The sequence below is a fragment of the Gopherus flavomarginatus genome, assembly GCF_025201925.1.
Source record: "Gopherus flavomarginatus isolate rGopFla2 chromosome 13 unlocalized genomic scaffold, rGopFla2.mat.asm SUPER_13_unloc_1, whole genome shotgun sequence".
NCBI classification, from domain to species: domain Eukaryota; kingdom Metazoa; phylum Chordata; order Testudines; family Testudinidae; genus Gopherus; species Gopherus flavomarginatus.
This window is the reverse complement of record NW_026114609.1, coordinates 3446765-3462536: the sequence shown is the minus strand read 5'-3', so window position 1 is coordinate 3462536 and position 15772 is coordinate 3446765. Positions and strand designations below refer to the sequence as shown.

General features: G+C 55.5%; 1 non-coding gene across 1 annotated transcript; it reads left to right on the top strand.

Moving 5' to 3' along the window:
• Positions 1 to 8568: 8568 nt before the first annotated feature.
• Positions 8569 to 8640, top strand: TRNAC-GCA (transfer RNA cysteine (anticodon GCA)). The gene has a single exon. It is a non-coding gene; the product is annotated as a tRNA-Cys (tRNA).
• Positions 8641 to 15772: the final 7132 nt, after the last annotated feature.

Below are 15772 nucleotides of genomic sequence, written 5' to 3'. Positions count from 1 at the left end.
AAGCCGAGGGACATCCCAGCTCTGCACGTTCCCCTTGGCAGCACCAAACAAGGGATGTTTTCCACTGCCCAGGAGACCCAGCCAGGGACTGATGTGCTGGAGATATGTTGGGAAAGGGACTGTCTGAATTCACAAAGCAGGAAATGAACAATCTACAGCGACATCATTAACCACAAACACGCTCTAACCATGATCCAGCCAGTAGGGAAATGGGCAGGAATTCTTGCTGTTCAGCCATGGCCACAGGTACAGAGCTGCACAGCAGTGAGTGTGCTGGGGAAGCTGATCTGAGCAAACAATTGGAAATGACCCTTCAGTGAGAACAGAACCAGAGTGTAGAAAGGCCCCTGTGTTAAGTGGTTGTGGCTGAGGGCTTAGGGAGCTGGGGTATGACACCATAGGGCTCTTTCTGTGGAGGTTTGATTTTTGCCAGCTAGGAAAGGCTGGTGTGTGGTGTCTTCATGGCTGTACTTTCAGTGATGCAGGTTTCTCTACCCCATTGTTCCACGGGCATCCTACTAGATTGCCAGCTGCCTTTCAACTGCAGAGACTGTTTGTGTGCGAGGAGAGACAGTGTGTGTGTTGAGGTAGGTAAGACCGAATTATTATTATCCCTACTTGAAAGAGGGAGAAGCTAAGGCTGAGAAAGGAGAATTGACTTGTCTTAGGTCTCACAGCCAGTCAGTGGCAGAGTAGGGAAAAGGACTCAAGAGCCCTGATTTTGAAACTAACCATCAGATCTTGAATTTCATACATGGAATGACCTGAGTAAAGTGCTCTCACATGAGCTCAAGACCAACAACAGTGCACAGTAATTATTCAGCAAGTATCTGAGGAGAACTGCAATGTTAGAGAGAATCACGAACTGCTCAGAGACCATTAATGCAGAGAAGCAGCAAAATTCTTCAAACATATGACTGGTTATGACTTATTTACTTGGTCTTAAAAGAGAAGAACAAGGACCTGAGTCTCCTTCTTGTCAATAACCCCCTGCTCAACCAATCAGGGTAGAGACTCAGGATGGGAGGCTGAGGGTTCTCACCACAGAGCCCAAAGTATGGCCCAGGTCACCGGTGGGGATCACTGCCTGAGCATTATCTCAGCCGCACATTTTTGGGTGGACCTCCCAGAGTGGGAGCTACAGAGCACTCCCCCGCAACACACACACACACACACACACACTTACTTTACTCTTGGTGTTGGGAGGGGAACAGGTGAAAGGACAAAAGCAAGAGACAAAGAGAAAGGAGGAAGGGATGGATGGAGGAAAAAGTGAAACAAAAAGGACAAACCCTAATGTCCCCAGTGATTCTAAGGGACAAAATCTCAGGTGTGGAATAAAATTCTGCCTCCTTAACCTCGTGTTTTCCATGCCTAGCATTCAGCTGTCACCAGAGGGATCAGACTGAACAGGTTTCAAACCTCGAGGAGGCTCTTACCTTCTAAACAGGGATGGCTGTTTTTTCATAAAATCAGGCAAAGGGAAGGAGAAAACTTGAAAGAGATTTCTCCTGGCACTCACGTACGTGAACCCGAATACTCTCTCAGTCCTCAAAGAGAGACCTGGAGAAGGAGACTTGCTGAAGCAAAGCCACAGGGGTCTTTGAGGTTTCCCTGGCCCCTCACCCCTCTCCTGCCTGGCTGATGTCAGCATCTCTCTGTGAGGTCATCACCTCCCCACCACCTTTGACCAATAGTCTGAGGTCCTGCAAAGGGCTTTTGTGATGTCACTGCCACACACCTCCCTTGCTGTGCTAATGTCCTGCCCCTGGCCAGGCACTTTGGAGGTTTGAGCTGCTCCCTGTGGATCACCCCACTCAAGGAGCGTTCGTTCTAGGAAGCAAGCCAGTAGTTTTGGATCATCTGCAAATTTTGTCACCTCACTGTTCAGCAGATCATTTATTAATATGTTGACTAGTCCTGGTCCTAGTACAGACACCACGAGATACCTGTTTCCATCCTGAAAACTGACCATTTAGTCCTATCCTTTGTTTCCTATCTTTTAACCAGTTATTTATCCACATGAGGACCTTCCGGAGGTGAAAGTAAGCAGGTATGTTACAGTATGGGGTACTGGCAAGAGCCAGTACGCTGTGCCAGCCCGGCCCGTCTTCCCCAGGCTGGTGATTTAAAGGACCCATGCCTCCCTGCTGCAGTTGGACCCCAGGCCCTTTAAATCACCTCCCGAGCCCCCCTGCCAGAGTCCTGGGGAGCAAATCACTGTCGTGGATGCTGCTCTCTCCCGCTCTGCGAACACAGAGCAGGGGCGGCAGAAGCTTCCTTACAGTGGGGGGGCACTGTTATCCGAACTGTGGCACCCCCATGACACTCCTTCCCTAAGGACCCCCACTCACAGCACTTCTCCCCTCGAGGCCACACCCACAGAACGCCTCTTCCCCAAGACTGCACCCTTCCCCCTCCCCCATAATTTGTCCTAACAGCCAGTAAAGAGTGGTGAGGCCATGATCCTCTAACCGCCCTGTTCCAGCACCCCTGACACAGAGCTAAGCAGGCAGCAGTGTGTACGTGTATGTGTGTGTGTGTGACAGAGAGTGCTGGGCTGTGCTGAGCTGAGCCAGTGAGAGAAGAGGGGCTGATGTCGGGGCTGTCCCCTGCCTCAGGACTGGTTGCTTCCAGCAGCTGTCTGAACTTAGAGACAGTGTGCCGACACACTCACTCTTCCACAATGCACACACTGTCTCTCCCCCACCAAGCACACTGCAGTTGAAAAGCAGCTGGCAATCTAGTAGGATGCCCATGGAACAATGGGATAGAAAACTGTATCATGTGATGCTGTACCAGCCTGTGAGGCATTGCAAACCCTTCCCAAAGCACCCTGCAGCCAGTTGCACAGTGGGATAGCTACCACAATGCACTGCTCTCTGCGGCCATCCAAGAGATGCTAGCATGGATGTGCACTGGTGACACAGGGCATAGGGTGGACATGCAATAGCTGTTCAATTAAAACACTTTAACTAAAGCCATGTTATTCTTTCATCTAGACATAGCTTAAGAATGAGACAAGACTCAGCTCCATCAAAACAGAAGAACCACAGCTTCCTCCATAATTGGCAGGATTTGAACCTGCACAGGGAGACCCCAATGGATTTCTAGCCTATCACCTTAACCACTCAGCCACAACTACTTACTTGATATGTGGCTTTCACTGTCCTCTAGTTCTGTTCTCACTGAGTGATCAATTCCAGTTGTTTCCTCAGACCAGCTTCCACAACACACACACTGCTGTGCCATTGTGTAAGTGTGTCCATGGCTGAACAGCAAGAATTCCTGCTCCTTTCCCTTCTGGCTGGAGCATGAGGCGAGTGCGTTTGTGGTCAGGGCCGCCCAGAGGATTCTGGTGGCCTGACGTCTTCGGCAGCAGGGTGCCTCCGCTTCAGCGGTAATTCGGCAGCACGGGGTCCTTCTGCTCCTGGATCAGCTGCCGAAGTGCCCCGAAGACTCACAGTGGGGGCCCCTGCAGCTGAATTGCCACCGAAACGGGACCCACCGCCGAAGTGCAGCTAGGTCTTCAGGGCAAAGACCAGGAGCGGAAGAAGCTGCGGGGGCCCGGGCCCCGCAAGAGTTTTCTGGGGCTCCCAGAGCAAGTGAAGGACCCCGCTCGAGGGGCCCCAAAAAACTCTTGTGGGGGCCCCTGTGGGGCCCGAGGCCTGGGACAAATTGCCTCACTTGCCCCCCACCCCCCCGGGCTGCCCTGTTTGTGGTTAATGACATAGCTGTAGCTTGTTGTCCATTTCATAGACTCATAGACTCTAGGACTGGAAGGGACCTCGAGAGGTCATCGAGTCCAGTCCCCTGCCCTCATGGCAGGACCAAATACTGTCTAGACCATCCCTGATAGACATTTATCTAACCTACTCTTAAATATCTCCAGAGATGGAGATTCCACAACTTCCCTAGGCAATCTATTCCAGTGTTTAACTACCCTGACAGTTAGGAACTTTTTCCTAATGTCCAACCTAAATCTCCCTTGCTGCAGTTTAAGCCCATTGCTTCTTGTTCTATCATTGGAGGCTAAGGTGAACAAGTTTTCTCCCTCCTCCTGATGACACCCTTTTAGATACCTGAAAACTGCTATCATGTCCCCTCTCAGTCTTCTCTTTTCCAAACTAAACAAACCCAATTCCTTCAGCCTTCCTTCATAGGTCATGTTCTCTAGACCTTTAATCATTCTTGTTGCTCTTCTCTGGACCCTCTCCAATTTCTCCACATCTTTCTTGAAATGTGGTGCCCAGAACTGGACACAATACTCCAGTTGAGGCCTAACCAGCGCAGAGTAAAGCGGAAGAATGACTTCTCGTGTCTTGTTTACAACACACCTGTTAATGCATCCCAGAATCACGTTTGCTTTTTTTGCAACAGTATCACACTGTTGACTCATATTAAGCTTGTGGTCCACTATGACCCCTAGATCTCTTTCTGCCATACTCCTTCCTAGACAGTCTCTTCCCATTCTGTATGTGTGAAACTGATTGTTCCTTCCTAAGTGGAGCACTTTGCATTTATCTTTATTGAACTTCATCCTGTTTACCTCAGACCATTTCTCCAACTTGTCCAGATCATTTTGAATTTTGACCCTGTCCTCCAAAGCAGTTGCAATCCCTCCCAATTTGGTATCGTCCGCAAACTTAATAAGCGTACTTTCTATGCCAACATCTAAATCGTTGATGAAGATATTGAACAGAACCGGTCCCAAAACAGACCCCTGCGGAACCCCACTTGTTATACCTTTCCAGCAGGATTGGGAGCCATTAACAACTACTCTCTGAGTACGGTTATCCAGCCAGTTATGCACCCACCTTATAGTAGCCCCATCTAAATTGTACTTTCCTAGCTTATCTGTAAGAATATCATGCGAGACTGTATCAAATGCCTTACTGAAGTCTAGATATACCACATCCACCGCTTCTCCCTTATCCACAAGGCTCGTTATCCTATCAAAGAATGTTATCAGATTAGTTTGACACGATTTGTTCTTTACAAATCCATGCTGGCTATTCCCTATCACCTTACCACCTTCCAAGTGTTTGCAGATGATTTCTTTGATTACCTGCTCCATTATCTTCCCTGGCACAGAAGTTAAACTAACTGTTCTGTAGTTTCCTGGGTTGTTTTTATTTCCCTTTTTATAGATGGGCACTATATTTGCCCCCTTCCAGTCTTCTGGAATCTCCCCCGTCTCCCATGATTTCCCAAAGATAATAGCTAGAGGCTCAGATACCTCCTCTATTAACTCCTTGAGTATTCTAGGATGCATTTCATCAGGCCCTGGTGACTTGCAGGCATCTAACTTTTCTAAGTGATTTTTTACTTGCTCTTTCCTTATTTTCTCTTCTAAATCTACCCTCTTCCCGTAAGCATTCACTATACTAGACATTCCTTCAGACTTCTCAGTGAAGACCGAAACAAAGAAGTCATTAAGCATCTCTGCCATTTCCAAGTCTCCCGTTACTGTTACCCCCTCCTCATTGAGCAGTGGGCCTACCCTGTCCTTAGTCTTCCTCTTGCTTCTAATGTATTGATAAAAAGTCTTCTTGTTTCCCTTTATTCCCATAGCTAGTTTGAGCTCATTTTGTGCCTTTGCTTTTCTAATCTTGCCTCTGCATTCCTGTGTTATTTGCCTATATTCATCCTTCGTGATCTGACCTAGTTTCCATTTTTTATATGACGCCTTTTTATTTTGTAGGTCATGCAAGATCTCAAGGGTAAGCCAAGGTGGTCTTTTGCCACATTTTCTATCTTTCCTAACCATCGGAATAACTTGCTTTTGGGCCCTTAATAGCCTCCCTTTGAAAAACTGCCAACTTTCCTCAGTTGTTTTTCCCCTCAGTCTTAATTCCCATGGGACCTTGCCTATCAGCTCTCTGAGCTTACCAAAATCTGCCTTCCTGAAATCCATTGTCTCTATTCTGCTGTACTCCCTTCTACCCTTCCTTAGAATTGCAAATTCTATGATTTCATGATCACTTTCACCCAAGCTTCCTTCTACTTTCAAATTCTCAACAAGTTCCTCCCTATTTGTTAAAATCAAGTCTAGAACAGCTTCCCCCCTAGTAGCTTTTTCAACTTTCTAAAATAAGTTGTCTGCAGTGCAGTCTAGGAACTTATTGGATAGTCTGTGCCCTGCGGTGTTATTGTCCCAACATATATCTGGATAGTTGAAGTCCCCCATCACCACCAAATCTTGGGCTTTGGATGATTTTGTTAGTTGTTTGAAAAAAGCCTCATCCACCTCTTCCGCCTGATTAGGTGGCCTGTAGTAGACTCCCAGCACGACATCACCTGTGCTTTTTACCCCTTTTAGCCTAACCCAGAGACTCTCCACCCTTCCGTCTCCTATGTCCATCTCCACCTCAGTCCAAGTGTGTACATTTTTAATATATAAGGCAACACCTCCTCCCTTTTTCCCCTGTCTATCTTTCCTGAGCAAACTATACCCATCCACACCAACATTCCAGTCGTGTGTATTATCCCACCAAGTTTCAGTAATGCCAATAATGTCATAGTTGTATTTATTTATTAGCACTTCCAGTTCTTCCTGCTTATTACCCATACTTCTTGCATTTGTATAAAGGCATCTAAGATACTGGTTTGATTTTGCCTCCCAGCTTTGCCCTGACCCTCTTTCCTCTCTGCCATTACAGCCCGTGCTCCCTCCTGTTTCCAACCCATCTCCCAGGTCTTGTTCCCCACTTACCTGTGGGCTTTGCTCACCTGTCCCCGTCGAACCTAGTTTAAAGCCTTGATCATTCAGACAGTCCCTTTCCTGTCATATCCCCAGTATATCAGTGATTGCAATAGCAGGGGGCAGGTTTTCTCTGGGGCACTGAGCTTTGCCAGGGGGTTGATGGCTCCTTTCTTTCCTCACCCTGGAGTAAACTCAGCTTTTTATTCCATCCTTGATGTTTCAAGGAATAACAACAGATGACCAAAGAAAGAGGTGGACAGGGTGGGTCTCAGGGGAGGGGCAGAGAGGTGTGGGTGGTGGGCAGGTCAGGTCAGGGGAGGGGGCAGAGAGATGTGGGAGGTGGGCAAGGCAGGTCTTAGACAAGGGGTCAGAGACGTACAAGCAGTGGGCAGGGCAGGTCTCAGGGGAGGGTCAGAGAGGTACAAGCAGTGGGCAGGGCAGGTCTCAGGGGAAGGTCAGAGAGATGCAAGTGGTGGGCAAGGCCGGTCTAGGGGAGAGGGCAGAGAGGTGTGGGCAGGACTGGTCTCAGGGGAGGGGGCAGAGAGGTGTGGGCAGGGCTGGTCTTAGGGGAGGGGGCAGAGAGAGGGGAGGGGACAAAGAGGTGTGAGCGATGGGCAGGGTGGGTCTCAGGGGAGGGGTAGAGAGGTGGGCAGGGCAGGTCTCAGGGGAGGGCTCAGAGAGGTGTGGGCGATGGGCAGGGTGAGTCTCGGGGGAGGGGGCAGAGAGCTGTGGGCAATGAGCAGGTTGAGTCTCGGGGAGGGCTCAGAGAGGTGTGGGCAATGGGCAGGGTGAGTCTCAAGGGAGGGCTCAGAGAGGTGTGGGCAATGGGCAGGGTGAGTCTCAGGGGAGGGGGCAGAGAGGTGTGGGCAGGACAGGTCTCAGAGGAGGGCTCAGAGAGGTGTGGGCAATGGGCAGTGTTGGTCTCAGGGGAGGGGGCAGAGAGGTGTGGGCAGCAGGCAGACCTTGGGGTAGAGGGTGGAATGGCACGAGGAGGCCTTGGGGGAGGAGAGGAGCGAGCGAAAGGTGGACCAGCAGGCCTCAGCCAAAGAGCAGGTGTGGGAAGTGGCCAAATGGGATTGAGGGCAGAGAACAAGTGGGGCCTCAGAAGGAGGAGAATGAGTGGAGTGGGGGGACAGCACCACAGGCTGGGCAGGGCTGCCCACAGGATTCAGGGGGCCTGGGGCAAAACAATTTCAGGGGCCCCTTCCATAAAAAAAAGTTGCAATACTATAGAATACTATATGATCATAGGGGCCCCTGCGGGGCCTGGGGCAAATTGCCCCACCTGCCCTCCCTCTGGGCAGCGCTGCCCTCAGCCTCTCCTCGTAAGTCCCCTGCCTCCTAATCATTTTTGTTGCCCTTCCCTAAACTCTCTCCAATTTGTTTCTGTAGTGGGGGGGGGGGTGAAAACTGGATGCTATGCTCCAGATGTGGCCTCACCAGTGCTGAATGGAGGGGAATAATCACTTCCCTCTATCTGCTTGCAATGTTCCTACTAATCCAGCCCAATATGACCAATTCCCCATATTGAATGCAGACACAGCAATATTTGATAAATTGGTTCCTTTCCATTCAGGAGGTTATTTCCCACCTATTCATAAATAATGAAGATGCTCTAAGTGGAGGGGAGAGAGCTGTCCCGTCGGTGCAGTTAATCCATCTCCTCGAGAGGTGGTAGCTATGTCAGTGGGGGGAAGCTATGCTGGTGTATGTGGAAGCTGTGGTGTCTACATGTGTATATAAAATTTAATCAAACCCCATTTTTAAAACCCCTGTGGTCTGGGAATAGAAAAGGAGCTCTCTGAGGCAGAGCCTGTCCTTCAAAATCCTTAAGATCACTGATTTGCCTATGCAAATGTTATGGGGGTATAGCTCAGTGGGAAAGTGTTTGACTGCAAATCAAGTGGTCCTTGGTTCAAATCCAAGTGCTCCCTCACAAACCTGTTTCTTCAGTAAAGATGATTCTATTTCCAATATATTCAGGAGCTCCACTAAATGGGGGTCCCTGAAATACATGTGCACCCTCAATGTTTTCCTGTGCAAATGCATAAAAACCTAGCAAACGTGTCCCCCAGCTGAAATCACTTCCAATCCTCTAAGTGTCTAGGTTTGTTTTCATCAATTAAACAAAGGCACGTGAAAACACATTTTCAGGTCCTTAGCCTCCATGGGCTACAATGTGCAGACGAACAAGAACCACATCCACTTGGCAGGAATGGACTAGTCTGTATTACATTTCCTAAGTTGCCATTGGGACTGAAAACTCTACTGGAGATGGACAGGAACCTCTTAGAAAAATAAAATAACCAAAATTTACCAAACTCCCGGTTACACATTGAAACCTCTCTTTGTGCGCACGGCATCAATTGGGGCTCTAATAAATGGCAGCCTTCCTTTAACACAGATCGTTGTTCTGTGTAACTTTCAGATGCATTCAAATGGCAGTTGTTTACGGGTTATGGGCTGCTAGTTCATGAGCAGGAGCAGTCTCTGTACATTTACCAGCCATAGAGCTTGTTATGTCTGCGTCTAAGTAAGTGCAGAGTTATTTCAATGGCTCCTGTGCTGACACCTGCTGCCCCTTCTGGCTGGTTAATTGCACTATTTGGAACCTGCTCCTAAAATTACACCCTTCCTGGGAGTGTCAAAACTGCCCAAGGAAACCTCATTGGGTTTCAAGGGCAGCTCAAGCAGGGAGGTGAGGGGCTTCAGAGGTTTTTCCTTTGTCACAGGGAGCAGGGTCAGGGGGGCTAGTAGTCATGACCATGGGGTTCTGTTCCTGGCTGTGGGAGGAAAGGGGTGTTTAGGGCATTAGAGTGGGGGCCTAGAAATCAATGAGGAAAACGTCTCCCTTTTCAGCTTCAATGCTCATTGAACAAAAACATGGCTTCTCATCTCATAGGCAGGGCCGGTGCAAGCATATTTTGTGCCCTACGCGAAACTTTCAACTTGCGCCCCCCACCAAAAAAAAAATCACATACATTATAGACAATACACAGTCACGGAGTAACATGTTATAATTTAGAATTCATGTTTCTGCGCTTTAAGCTTAGCAAATTTAAAAACAAGTTCCTCCAAGTCAATGCTGTGAGCAATGTCATGTTCTAGTGACAAGGTAGATAGCCCAACAACTCTTTGTTGCAACATTGATGTTCGCATGTATGTTTTTATCAATTTGAGCTTCGAGAAGCTTCGCTCACCACTGGCCACAGAAACTAGGAGAGTCAAGAGGATGAGAAGAGCAATAACTGTGTTAGGGACACTATCTGTCAGCTGGGGGTCAGGGCTGTGGGGGGGATGGGGTCAAGGGGTTTCCAGCTCAGAGGGACTGGGCTGGGAGCTGGGGGTCAGGGCTGTGGGGGGATGGGGTCGAGGGGGTTTCCAGCTCAGAGAGACTGGGCTCGGAGCTGGGGGTCAGGGCTGTGGGGGGATGGGGTCGAGGGGGTTTCCAGCTCAGAGAGACTGGGCTCGGAGCTGGGGGTCAGGGCTGTGGGGGGGATGGAGTAGAGGGGGTTTCCAGCTCACAGGGACTGGGCTCGGAACTGGGGGTCAGGGCTGAGGGGGGATGGGGCCGAGGGGGTTTCCAGCTCAGAGGGACTGGGCTCGGGGCTGGGGGTTAGGGCTGTGGGGGGGATGGAGTCGACGGGGTTTCCAGCTCAGAGGGACTGGGCTCGGAGCTGGGGGTCAGGGCTGTGGGGGGATGGGGTCAAGGGGGTTTCCAGCTTAGAGGGACTGGGCCCGGAGCTGTGGGTCAGGGCTGTGGGGGGGATGGGGTCGAGGGGGTTTCCATCTCAGAGGGACTGGGCTCAGAGATGGGGGTCAGGCCTGTGGGGGGGATGGAGTCGAGGGGATTTCCAAATCAGAGGGATTGGGATCGGAGCTGGGGGTCAGGGCTGTGGGGGGGATGGAGTCGAGGGGGTTTCCAGCTCGGAGGGACTGGGCTCGGAGCTGGGGGTCAGGGCTGGGGAGGGATGGGGTCGAGGGGATTTCCAGCTCAGAGGGACTGGGCTCGGAGCTGGGGGTCAGGGCTGTGGGGGGATGGGGTCGAGGGGATTTCCAGCTCAGAGGGACTGGGCTCGGAGCTGGGGGTCAGGGCTGTGGGGGGATAGGGTCAGGGGGTTTCCAGCTCAGAGGGACTGGGCTCGGAGCTGGGGGTCAGGGCTGTGGGGGGGATGGGGTCGAGGGTGTTTCCAGCTCAGAGGGACTGGGCTCGGAGCTGGCGGTCAGGGCTGTGGGGGGGATGGGATCAGGGGGTCTCCAGCTGAGACGGACTGGGCTCGGAGCTGGGGGTCAGGGCTGTGGGGGGGATGGAGTCGAGGGGGTTTCCAGCTCAAAGGGACTGTGCTCGGAGCTGGAGGTCAGGGCTGTGGGGGGGATGGGGTCGAGGGAGTTTCCAGCTCAGAGGGGCTAGGCTCGGAGCTGGGGGTCAGGGCTGTGGGGGGATGGGGTCGAGGGGGTTTCCAGCTCAGAGGGACTGGGCTCGGAGCTGGGAGCCAGGGCTGTGGGGGGATGGGGTCGAGGGGGTTTCCAGCTCAGAGGGGCTGGGCTCGGAGCTGGGGGTCAGGGCTGTGGGGGGGATGGGGTCGAGGGGGTTTCCAGCTCAGAGGGACTGGGCTAAGAGCTGGGGGTCAGGGCTGTGGGGGGGATGGGGTCGAGGGGGTTTCCATCTCAGAGGGACTGGGCTCAGAGCTGGGGGTCAGGCCTGTGGGGGGGATGGAGTCGAGGGAGTTTCCAGCTCAGAGGGATTGGGATCAGAGCTGGGGGTCAGGGCTGTGGGGGGGATGGAGTCGAGGGGGTTTCCAGCTCAGAGGGACTGGGCTCGGAGCTGGGGGTCAGGGCTGTGGGGGGGATGGAGTCGAGGGGGTTTCCAGCTCAAAGGGACTGGGCTCGGAGCTGGGGGTCAGGGCTGTGGGGGGGGGGGTCGAGGGGGTTTCCAGCTGAGAGGGATTGGGCTCCGAGATGGGGGTCAGGGCTGTGGGGGGGATAGGGTCAGGGGGTATCCAGCTCCTAGGGACTGGGCTCGGAGCTGGGAGCCAGGGCTGTGGGGGGATGGGGTCGAGGGGGTTTCCAGCTCAGAGGGGCTGGGCTCGGAGCTGGGGGTCAGGGCTGTGGGGGGGATGGGGTCGAGGGGGTTTCCAGCTCAGAGGGACTGGGCTCAGAGCTGGGGGTCAGGGCTGTGGGGGGGATGGGGTCGAGGGGGTTTCCATCTCAGAGGGACTGGGCTCGGAGCTGGGGGTCAGGGCTGTGGGGGGATGGGGTCGAGGGGATTTCCAGCTCAGAGGGACTGGGCTCGGAGCTGGGGTTCAGGGCTGTGGGGGGGATGGGGTCATGGGGTTTCCAGCTCAGAGGGACTGGGTTCGGAGCTGGGGGTCAGGGCTGTGGGGGGATAGGGTCAGGGGGCCTTCAGCTCAGAGGGACTGGGCTCAGAGCTGGGGGTCAGGGCTGAGGGGGGGTTGGGGTCAGGGGGTTTCCAGCTCAGAGGGGCTCGGCTCAGAGCTGGGGGTCAGGGCTGTGCGGGGGATGTGGTCGAGGGGGTTTCCAGCTCAGAGAGACTAGGCTCGTACCTGGGGGTCAGGGCTGTGGGGGGATGGGGTCGAAGTGATTTCCAGCTCAGAGGGACTGTGCCCAGAGCTGGGAGTCAGGGCTGTGGGGGGGATTGGGTCAGGGGGTTTCCAGCTCAGAGGGACTGGGCTCGGACCGGGGGGTCAGGGCTGTGGGGGGGATGGGGTCAGGGGGTTTCCAGCTCACAGGGGCTGGGCTCGGAGCTCGGGGTCAGGGCTCTGGGGGGGATGTAGTCGAGGGGGTTTCCAGCTCAGAGGGACTGGGCTCGGAGCTTGGGGTCAGGGCTGTGGGGGGATCGGGTCGAGAGGGTTTCCCGATCAGAGGGTCTGGGCTCGGAGCTGGGGGTCAGGGCTGTGAGGGGGATGGGGTCAGGGGGATTCCAGCTGAGAGGGACTGGGCTCAGAGATGGGGGTCAGGGATGTGAGGGGGATGGAGTCGAGGGGATTTCCAGCTCAGAGGGACTGGGCTCGGAGCTCGGGGTCAGGGCTCTGGGGGGGATGGGGTCAGAGGGTTTCCAGCTGGGAGGGACTGGGCTCGGAGCTGGGGGTCAAGGCTGTGGTGGGGAATGGGTCAGGGGGTTTGCAGCTCAAAGGGACTGGGCTCGGAGCTGGGGGTCAGGGTTCTTGGGGTATAGGGTCGAGGGGGTTTCCAGCTAAGAGGAACTGGGTCGGAGCTGGGGGTCAGGGCTGTGAGGGGGATGGGGTCGAGGGGGTTTCCAGCTAAGAGGAACTGGGTCGGAGCTGGGGGTCAGGGCTGTGAGGGGGATGGGGTCGAGGGGGTTTCCAGCTCAGAGGGACTGGGCTCAGAGCTAGGGGTCAGGGCTGTGGGGGGGGGGATGGGGTCAGGGGGTTTCCAGCTCAGAGGGACTGGGCTCGGAGCTGGGGTTCAGGGCTGTGCGGGGGATGGGGTCGAGGGTGTTTCCAGCTCAGAGGGACTGGGATCGGAGCTGGGGGTCAGGGCTGGGGAGGGAAGGGATCGAAGGTGTTTCCAGCTCAGAGGGGGACTGGGCTTGGAGCTGGGGGTCAGGGCTGTGGGGGGAATGGGGTCGAGGGGGTTTCCAGCTGAGAGGGACTGGGCACGGAGCTGGGGGTCAGGGCTGTGGGGGGGATGGGATCAGGGGGTTTCCAGCTCAGAGGGACTGGGCTCGGAGCTTGGGGTCAGGGCTGTGGGGGGGATGGGGTCGAGGGGGTTTCCAGCTCAGAGGGGCTGGGCTCGTAGCTGGGCGTCAGGCCTGTGGGGGGGATGGGGTCGAGGGTGTTTCCAGCTCAGAGGGACTGGGATCGGAGCTGCGGGTCAGGGCTATTGGGGGGGGATCCAGTCGAGGGGGTTTCTAGCTCAGAGGGACTGGGGTCGGAGCTGGGGGTCAGGTCTATGGGAGGGATCCAGTCGAGGGGGTTTGTAGCTCAGAGGGACTCGGGTAGGAACTGGGGGTCAGGGCTGTTGGGGGATGGGGTCGAGGGGTTATCCAGCTCAGAGGGACTGGGCTTGGAGCTGGGGATCAGGGCTTTGGGGGGGTTGGGGTCAGGGGGTTTCCAGCTCAGAGGGGCTGGGCTCGGAGCTGGGGGTCAGGGCTGTCGGGGGGATGGGGTCTAGGGGGTTTCCAGCTCAGAGGGACTGTGCTCAGAGCTGGGGATCAGGGCTTTGCGGGGTTTGGGGTCGAGGGGTTTTCCAGCTCAGAGAGACTGGGCTCATAGCTGGGGGTCAGGGCTGTGGGGGGATGGGGTCGAAGTGGTTTTCAGCTCAGAGGGACTGGGCCCGGTACTGGGATCGGAGCTGGGGGTCAGGACTGTGGGGGGATGGGGTCAGGGGGTTTCAAGCTCAATGGGACTGGGCTCAGAGCTGGGGATCAGGGCTGTGGGGGGGTTGAGGTCAGGGGGTTTCCAGCTCAGAGGGGCTGGGGTAGGAACGGGGGGTCAGGGCTGTGGGGGGATGGGGTCAGGGGGTTTCCAGCTCAGAGGGGTTGGGCTCAGAGCTGGGGATCAGGACTGTGGGGGGGTTGAGGTCAGAGGGTTTCCAGCTCAGAGGGACTGGGCTCGGAGCTGGGGGTCAGGGCTGTGGGGGGGATGGGGTCAGGCGGTTTCCAGCTCAGAGGGACTGGGCTCGGAGCTGGGGGTCAGGGCTGTGGGGGGGATGGGGTCGAGGGGGTATCCAGCTCAGAGGGACTGGGCTCAGAAATGGGGGTCAGGGCTGTGGGGGGCATGGGGTTGAGGGGGTTTCCAGCTCAGAGGGACTGGGCTCAGAGCTGGGGGTCAGGGCTGTGCGGGGGATGGGGTCAGGGGGTTTCCAGCTCAGAGGGGTTGGGCTCGGAGCTGGGGGTCAGGGCTGTGGGGGGGATGGGGTCGAGGGGGTTTCCAGCTCAGAGGGACTGGGCTCGGAGCTGGGGGTCAGGAGTGTGGGGGGGATGGGGTCAGGGGGTTTCCAGCTCAGAGGGGCTGGGCTCGGAGCTGGGGGTCAGGGCTGTGGGGGGGATGGGGTCGCTGGTGTATCCAGCTCAGAGGGTACTGGGCTCAGAGCTGGGTATCAGGGCTGTGTTGGGATCGGGTCGAGGGGGTTTCCGTCTGAGAAGGACTGGGCTCGGAGCTGGGTGTCAGGGCTGTGGGGGGATGGGGTCGAGTCGGTTTCCAGCTCAGAGGGACTGGGATCGGAGCTGGGGGTCACGGCTATGGGGGGATTGGGTCAGGGGGTTTCCAGCTCAGAGGGACTGGGCTCGGAGCTGGGGGTCAGGGCTGGGGAGGGATGGGATCGAGGGGGTTTCCAGCTCAGAGGGACTGGGCTCGGAGCTGGGGGTCAGGGCTGTGGTGGGGTGAGGTCCAGGGGATTTCCAGCTCAGAGGGACTGACCTCGGAGCTGGGGGTCAGGGCTCTGGGGGATGGGGTCATGGGGTTTCCAGCTCAGAGGGACTGGGTTCGGAGCTGGGGGTCTGGACTGTGGGGGGATAGGGTCAGGGGGTTTCCAGCTCAGAGGGACTGGGTTCGGAGCTGGGGGTCAGGTCTGTGGGGGGACGGGGACGACGGGGTTTCCAGTTCAGAGGGACTGGGTTCGGAGCTGGGGGTCAGGGCTGTGGGGGGATGGGGACAACGGGGTTTCCAGTTCAGAGGGACTGGGTTCGGAGCTGGGGGTCAGGGCTGGGGAGGGATGGGATCGAGGGAGTTTCCAGCTCAGAGGGACTGGGCTCGGAGCTGGGGTCAGGGCTGTGGGGGGATGGGGTCGAAGTGGTTTCCAGCTCGGGCCCAGAGCTGGGGGTTAGGGCTGTGGGGGGACGGGGTAGAGGGGGTTTCCAGCTTAGACGGACTGGGATCGGAGCTGGGGGTCAGGGCTGTGGGGGGATGGGGTCAGGGTGTTTCCAGCTCAATGGGATTGGGCTCGGAGCTCTGGGTCAGGGCTGTGGAGGGATGGGGTCAGGGTGTTTCCAGCTCAGAGGGACTGGGCTCGGAGCTGGGGGTCAGGGCTGTGGGGAGGATGGGGTCGGGGGTTTCGAGCTCAGAGGTGCTGGGCTCGGAGCTG